A 6,251-nucleotide genomic window follows, 5' to 3' on the forward strand; every position below is an offset into this window, starting at 1 on the left:
GACAAATTGGACTTCAAACCAGTGAGTCAGAAGGGATAAAGAAGGACATTTCATACTGCTTAAGGGAATCATACATCAACAAGACACAACAATCATAAATATATATACCTTAAACAATGAAGCATCTATGTACATCAAACAAACTCTTCTCAATTTCAAGAATCAAATAGACCACAACACAATAATACTGGGTGACTTTAACAAGCCTCTCTCACTACTGGATAGATCATCCAAATAAAAATTAAACAAAGAAACTATAGAACTCAATAATACAATCAATGATTTAGACTTAACAGACATATAGAGAGTATTTCATCCATCATTGAGTGAATATACCATCTTCTCAGCAAGACATTGATCCTTCTCTAAAATAGACCATATGTTATGCCACAAAGAAACTCTCAACAAATAAAATAGAAATACTACCCTGCATTCTATCAGATCAAAATGGAATGAAGCTAGAAATCAACAATAAATTAAAAATAGAAGCTATCCCCAAATCTGAAGACTAAATAGCATGCTATTGAATGATGAATGGATAGCAGAAGAAATCAGGGAGGAAATAAAAAAAACACTTAGAGGTAAGTGAGAACACCAATACAACATATCAAAATCTCTGGGAAACTCTGAAGGCAATGCTAAGAAGAAATTTCATTGCATTTAGATCATAAATTAAAAAGCAAAAAGTCCACGAATAAATGACCTAACATTACATCTCAAAGCTCTAGGGGAAAAAATATTAAATCAACACTCAAAGCAGTAGAAGACAGAAAATAATTGAAGTCAATGAAATTGAAACAAATGAAACAATTCAAAAAACTGACAGAATGAAAAGTTGATTCTTTGAAAAATAAATAAAATTGATAAGCCATTAGCTACACTAATAAAGAGATAGAAAACTCAAATTACTAAAATTCATGATGAAAAAGGAAATATCACAATTGACACTACTGAAAAACAGAAGATAATTAGAAATTATTTTGAAAATTTGTACTCTAATAAGATAGAAAATCTCAAAAGACAATGACAAATTTCTAAAGACATACTGAATCTGGATGACATACACAATTTAAACAGATCAATCTCAAGCAGTGAAATAGAAGATGACATCAAAAAACCTACCAACAAAGAAAAGCCCAGGACCAGTTGTATTCTCAGCTGATTTCTAAAAGACCTTCAAAGAAGAATTAGTGCCAATACTCCTCAAATTATTCCATGAAATAGAAAAGGAGGGAACCCTTCCAAACTCATTCAATGAAGCTAGTATCACCCTGATACCAAAACCAGAGAAAGACACATCAAGGAGAGAAAACAGTAGACAAATATCCCTGAGGAACACAGATGCAGAGATTCTCAGTATAATCCTGGAAAATTGCTTACAAAAACATATTAAAAAGATAGTGCACCATGATCAAGTGGAGTTTATCCCAGGCATGCAGTTTAGTTCAACACATGGAAATCAATAAATGTAATACATCATATCAATAGATATAAAGACATGAATCATATGATGTTCTCAATTGATGCAGAATTGATAAAATACAGCACCTCTTCATGTTCAAAACACTAAAAAAATTAGGGATAGTAGGAACATACCTTAACATTGTAAAAGCTATATAAGCTAATCTAAGGGCCAATATAATTCTAAATGGAGAAAAATTGAAAGCATTCCCTCTAAAAATTGCCACTTTCACCACTTCTATTCAACATTGTTCTTGAAACTTTAGCCAGTGCAATCAGACAGATGAGAGAAATTAAAGGGTTATGAATAGGAAAAGAAGAACTTAAACTATCACTATTTGCTGATGACAGGATTCTATATATAGAAGATTCAAAAAATTCCACCAGAAAACTTTGGGAACTAATAAATGAATTTAGCAAAGTAGTGGAATATAAAATAAATACCTGTAAATCAAACATATTTCTATACATAAGTGATGAAGCTATTGCAAGAGAAAAGGAAAACTACCCCATTTACGATAAGCCTAAAAAAATACTTGGGAATCAATCTAACCAAAGAGGTGAAAGACCTCTATAATGAAAACTACAGAATACTAAAGAAATTTGCTGGGAGCCATTAGCCAAGTAGGTATGACAATTTCCTTGCCAGCATACCCCATGTTGCTTAGTGGAAGGACTCGTGGAAATAGGACATTTTGCAGTGACATTGCATGTAGGTGACCTTGCTCAAGGACCAGGGCGGATCCGGGTTTAGGGTGTTCCCGGTTTATAATCTGGGTTTAGGGCGTTCCTGGTTTAGGTTCCAAGTTTAAGGTTTAAGGTTATTCCTGCTGGGAATAGGGCGTATCCTGCTGCCTGAGTTCCCCTTGAGTTCTCACGGGATTCAGACAGTATTTTTTGGGAGACAGAAGCCCAGTAGGGGTGGATTTGGGCAGAGAACGTGGATTTCCCCAGAACGTGATTGTAGACGGCTGGTGTGAGTTCGGGAATAAAGAGTTGCTGTTTGAATCTACAAGCTGTGTGGTGGCTCGTGATTTTGTGCCCAGCCAGACTGCGGCAGAAATTGAAGAAGACCTAAGAAGATGATCTTAGACCTTAGAAGATCTCCCATGCTTTTGGGTTGGCAGAATTAAAATTGTCAAAATGGCCATACTAGCAAAAGTTCCATACAGATTTAATGCAATTTCTATTAAAATCCCAATGACATTCTTCACAGAACTAGAAAAAAGTAATAATAAAATTCATTTGGATAAAGAAGGTACCTAGAATAGCCAAAGCAATGCTTAGCAAGAAGAGTGAAGCAGGAGGCATCAAATCCCAGATCTTAAACTATACTACAGAGTAATAGTAGCAAAAATGATATGGTATGGGCACCAAAATAGACATGTAGACAAATGGTACAGAATAGAAGACACAGAGACAAACACTCATAAATACAGTTATCTTATACCAGGCAAAGGCACCAAAAACATTCATTAGAGAAGATAGCCTCTTCGACAAATGGTGCTGAGAAAACTGGAAATCCATATGTAGCAAAATGAATTAAACCTCTATCTCTCACCCTGCACAAAAATCAACTCAAAGTGGATCAAAGACTTAGATACTAGAACAGAGACCCTGCACCTAATTGAAGAAAAAGCAGGCCCAAATCTTCATCATGTCAGCTTAGGACCTGACTTCCTCAACAAGACTCCTAATGTGCAAGAACTAAAATGAAGAAATAATAAATGGAATGAAATCAAACTAAATGCTTCTTTTAAGCAAAGGAAACAAGAGAGAGCCTTCAGAATGGGAAGAAATCTTTACCACATGCAACTCAGATATAGCATTAATCTTCAGGATATATAAAGAACTGAAAAACTTAATACCAGAAAAAAAAAATAACCCAATCAATGAATGTGCTAAGGAACTGAACAGATAGTTCACAGAAGAAGTACAATCAATCAACAAACATATGAAAAAATGTTCATCTTCTCTAGCAATTAGAGAAATGCAAATCAAAACTACTCTAAGATTTCATCTCATGCCAGTCAGAATGGCAGTCATCAAGAACACAGGCAATAATAACTGTTGGTGAGGATGTGGGGAAAATGGTACACTTATACATTGCTGTGGGACTGCAGAATGTAACCATTCTGGAAAGCAGTATGGAGATTCCTCATAAAACTTGGAATGGAACCACCATTTGACTCAGCTGTCCCACTCCTCAATCTTTACCCAAAGAACTTAAAATCAGCATAGTACACTGATGTAGACACATCAATGTTTATAGCAGCTCAATTCATAATAGCTAAACTATAGAACCAACCTAGATGCCCTTCAACAGATGAATGGATAATAAAAATGTGTTACATATACACAATGGAATATTACTCAGCCTTAAAGAAGAATGAAATTATAACATTTGCCAGTAAATGAATTGAATTAGAGAATATCATGCTGAGTGAAATAAGCTAATCCCCCCAAACCAAAGGCTGAATGTTTTCTCTGGTCAGCGGATACTGATCCATAGTGGGAGAAGTGGGAAAGAATGAAGGAACTTTGGATTGTGCAGAGGAGAGGGAGGGGAGGGGTGGGGCTGTGGGGATGGAAAGGATGGTAGAATGAAAATAAGACATTATTACCCTGTGTGCATGTATGATTACACTACTGGTGTGACTCTGTACCATGATCAGCAATGAGAAGTTGTGTTCCATTTGTGTGCAATGTATCAAAATACATTCTACTGTCATGTATAACTAATTAGAACAAATAACTCCCCCCCCCCCAAAAGAAATAACAATCAGATTTAAAAAAATATTTAAAAAAAGATGAATAAAATGAGGACTTTCAAGATGGTAGATTAGAGAAAGGCTTTGTTTTGAGTTGCTCTGTAGCTTGGGATTGAAGCAGTGGCAGTACTGCCTTTCCAAAATGTGGGTGAAAGAAGGAATTCACTGAAATTTAATATCAGGCAGTCAGAATCTCTTAGGGATTAAGAAATTTGGGTGCATTGAGCAAGAAAGCAGAAAGAATAAATTGGAGTAAAGCTGGTTGTAGCAGTAGTAGAGGTGCTGGGAATGATGCAAACACAGCTTTGGCATGGAAAAACCTGTAGCACAGAAAAGTAGTCTCAGCTGATCCAGAGGTGGACTGGGAACTGTCGTTTCAAAAGTGCCCTGTGCTTCTAAACTGGCAAGTGGAGAACTGAGGTGGGGAGTCATCTTGAGGAAGCCAGGCTGCAGTGTGCTGCTGAGAGAGCCTGGTGTGTCGTAGCAGACATTGCTGTACTGTCCTGGCAACCACTTACCACGTGGCCTAGGGTGTGTGTAGCAGAATGTGAGTGAAACCAGCCCAGAGAAGGTTGTACCTAGGAGGATTCAAGTCAGCGATATGGAGGAGAGTGCAACTTGCTTTCCCTTAATCTGACAGCTCAAGTGACCAGCTAAAGAGGGTCAGGAAACTGAGCAGGGGGACATGATTACATTCAGGAACTGAACCTGGGAATGCTGTATTTATAGGTGGCAGAGTGTGAGAGACCTATGGAGGGTCTCTCAGGAGACTGCTGACATTCAGACTCCCAGAGATTGGCATCTACCCAACCTTAGGGGCATGTTCATCTAATTTCTCCAGAGCAGGTACCACCCAAGAACATTCTAAAGGCCTGATCAGAACTAAGCCCCACTCACCAGAACTCCCCACTTAGAACTGTGCCGTAGTCCCATCCTGGGAGTGCGTCAGTCTGATCTGTCTGGGCAACACTCCAGTTGACTACTTCCCATTCCATCCCACCTGACATTGGCGAGAAGGGAAGTAGAGTGTTATTTCAAACAGCTTCAGTTTAGGCCACTCCAGCCGGTAGGCGAGTGGGCAACAGAAAGTGAGGAAGAGTATACAACCTCCAGTTCTTGCTCTCTCTAAGGGGTACATACCCCAAAAGTAAACACAAAGAAGGACACTTGAGCCTAGGAAGTGATAATCCATTGACAATTTTGATGCCTCACTGGAGAGAATTCTTTCTATTTTCATTAAGATGTTTTTCCCTCATTCTCTGGCTCACTTCTTGGTGTTCTTACTGTGCTCATTGTTTCATGGACATATCTACATTTTTGTTTCATTTTTCTCATTTAAAAATTGGTATTTGTCTTTGTCTTGCCTCTTGAGGGCTAGGGTTTTTTGTTTGTTTTGTTTTGTTTTGATACCAGGGATTGAATCTAGCTTAACCACTCCTCACATCTCCAACTCTTTTTATATGTTGTTTTGAGACAGGGTCTCACTAAGTTGCTTAGAGTCTTGGTAAGTTGCCAAGGCTGGCTTTGAACTTGTGATCCTCTTGCCTTAGACTCCTGAGCTGCTGGAATTACAGGCATGTGCCACCATACCCAGCATTGTTTTGTTTTTGTTCGTTTATTTCTCTTGCTTTCCTTTCTTCTCTCGCTAATATCCAAAGTCTCTTGTTCCCTTTTTCTTTCCACTTAGTTTCTTATTTATTTTCTTATTTTATTTGTTTATTTTTCTCCTTCTATATAGCCAAAAGTTACATCTCTTGTGTATTCTGTTCACATTTTTAACTAATAAATTTATTCTAATTAGGTATACATGACAGCAGAATGCATTTTGATTCATTGTACACAATTGCAGCACAATTTTTCTCTGGTTGTACATGATATAGTGTTACTCCATATGTGCAGTCATACATGTACCTAGGGTAATGATGTCCATCTCATTCCACCATCTTTCCTGCCCCCCTGCCCCCTCCCCTCCCTCCCTTTGCCCAGTGAAAGTTCCTCCATTCTTCCCATGCCCTCCCC

This window comes from Marmota marmota, unplaced genomic scaffold (assembly GCF_001458135.2).
Source record: "Marmota marmota marmota unplaced genomic scaffold, marMar, whole genome shotgun sequence".
NCBI lineage: Eukaryota > Metazoa > Chordata > Mammalia > Rodentia > Sciuridae > Marmota > Marmota marmota.